We start from the raw sequence: 2,756 nt of genomic DNA on the forward strand, positions 1-2,756 counted from the left end.
GGGCAACTTTAATAAAAATAATTAAAATAATTACAACTTTACAAAAAGAGAGAAGTTGCCGATCTTGCCCCTATACCCGGGGCAACTTCGTCAATTTCTCTCTTCTTGTAAAGTTGTAATTATTTTAATTATTTTTATTTCCAAACTGATTTTAACCAGTTCTATAGTAAGGTAACATTCCAATAGACAATATGCAAAGCTTTTTTTTCAGTTTACAGCAGTATTTATTACACAAAATTTAAGTATAGCTTAACATGCCGACCTTGCCCCGATCTCCCCCTAAATCTCTAATTTACAGAATGAACAATTACAAAAAATAAAATAATAATAATAATAATGCTATTTATTATTGGAATAATTTTCTTTAAATTATCATTCTTATTAAATCATTTTTCTATATATATATATTCAAAAATAAAGCTTTCAAACAATCTTCGAAACAGTAGTACATGTAACTTATGTTTTATGTTTGAAACAGACTACTCTTATTTTAAATAAATCTTGTGAAGATAGGATATTTCTTCGAATCTATAAGACTCTTATCGTATAGAAAAGATATTGTATTTATTGGAAAAAAATATAATGCATCAAAAAATACCTAGTTTCTATCTGGAAGTGGTTTGTCAATGTCTAAAAAAAGAATAATGAGCTCTGTTACCGTTTACAGGCATCTTAAGATTATCTGTTATTGTGTATATTTTCCATCGTTACAACTTTTACGATACTTCAACTTTCAGAATTCTTTACTCGATATCGTTCAGAAGAGATCGCATTCGTGAGTAATGACGAGACTTGCTAATTTAATAGCAATTAATTTTAGTGAAAAGTTTGTAATGATATTGTATTATTTACTGTACAAAATTTCAGTATTAATTTATTCAACATTTCAAGTTACTACTTAGTTTTCTTAAGCTTTGTTAAATTTATATTTGTAAATATAAATGAGTAGAAAATAGCATGAACAATAACAATTAAATAAATATTAAACTTTCAAATTTATTTAAAATTTCGAAGTTCATTATTATAACTGACAAAATTAATTTTTCGTTTTAATTAATTAATTAAATTTTTAGTTTTATTAAATATCACAACATTTAATGAAACTAAAAATATGTCTACAAACAAGTTTTAATTCTATAGAACGAGTGATGAATCTTACAGTCTGACTCGTGAGTGCCAAAGCAGACCTATTTAACTGTGAAAACAACAACAACGAGTTTCAGCGAAAATTTTTATAAAATGAAATGAGCATATTTTATTTAAAATAAACTAGACAAAACTAATTGAGAAAACGATCAGATAATGTGATGATGTGTCCCAGGTAAATTATTTAAGTACTTAAGACACGCAATCCAAAGATCTCGTTTCTGCTATACAGTAGATATTATTAATTTTATGTTGTGAGGGTAATAGCTAATTTTAATCCAATATTTTTATTATTTGTTAAAAAATATTAACTATAGTAAATAAAAAAGCATTACTGTAATAAATTCTAGTAATAAATATAGGCCTACATTACAACCTGACAGTAAATCATGCTATAAAAGTTTTATTCTTTAACTTCATGAACAATGTATATCATTACGATATAATCATAGTTTAATTTCGTCATAATCGATGAAAATTATTTAATATTATGTCTTTCTAAAGTGTAATTTGGAAATTATATTTTAGAAAGATATATAAATCTTTTATTTTTAAAAAATATATATGTGTGTGCAATAATATGTATAAAATGTATATAAAATTATGATAAAGTTCTCTTATATTGCACTTAAAGAAACATGTTTTTCACTTATTTTTCTTTTAGAACAGTACGTTCACAATGCTGTCTACTGTTTAATTATGTATTTGATTTCTCACTGAAAACTTCGGTTTATGCTTGAACTAGAGCCCGTTTTTCTCTTCGTATCGAGCTTCTTCATCTTGTATACTATCGTGAATGGGTACTTTAATATTTTAGAAATCAATATGGAAAATGTAACAGAAAAAATCAATTTAATATGATTATAAATTCTCTAAATTTTTTAGTTATTTATTTTTATTATAATATATTATTTGAGAAATAAGCTTATTAAATAAAATACGCGTTATTTCGCATGGAGATATTTTCAATCTGATAACAAATTAAATTACAAGAGATGGAAAACTGGTAAAGGTGAATCAAAGCATTTATTTATAAAAATATAATAAAAAGATTATAAATAATTTAGAAAATTTAACAGGTAATTCCTCTCTAACAGTTTTTCCAACAACAATGTGTTCATTATGAAATATAGGAATTATGTATGTCGTTATAACCAAGAAAAACTGCCGATTTGAAGAATAAAAATTAAGTAATGTCTTCAGCCATATTGTGGCTACCTTCATCTTACCAAACACTTACAAATAAATGATGTACACATTTTAAAATTGGTTTCATAGAGTTAAAATACACTTTAAATAGAATATAGGATTAAAACAAAGTTATTTTAAAATTTTAAATCTATATAGAAGCAAAACTATACAATTAAAAAATTATATGATTAGCATTACTGATCTACAGAGTAAAATGAAGAGATATAAGGCAAAAGAACTCTTGATAAATATGATAGGGCTGTTATTCGGAAAATATAAGACAATTATCAAACAGGATACTAATATCTAGACACCATTCATTACTTATAGAGATCTATTACAAGGTGATCCGTTATCCCCATATCTTTTCAATTTTTACCTATTTGATCTAAATGATTATTTTAAAAGAGATGAAGATG

Source organism: Centruroides sculpturatus, unplaced genomic scaffold (genome assembly GCF_000671375.1).
Source record: "Centruroides sculpturatus isolate CEXI.00-Female unplaced genomic scaffold, Cexi_2.0 scaffold567, whole genome shotgun sequence".
Taxonomy (NCBI): Eukaryota; Metazoa; Arthropoda; class Arachnida; order Scorpiones; family Buthidae; genus Centruroides; species Centruroides sculpturatus.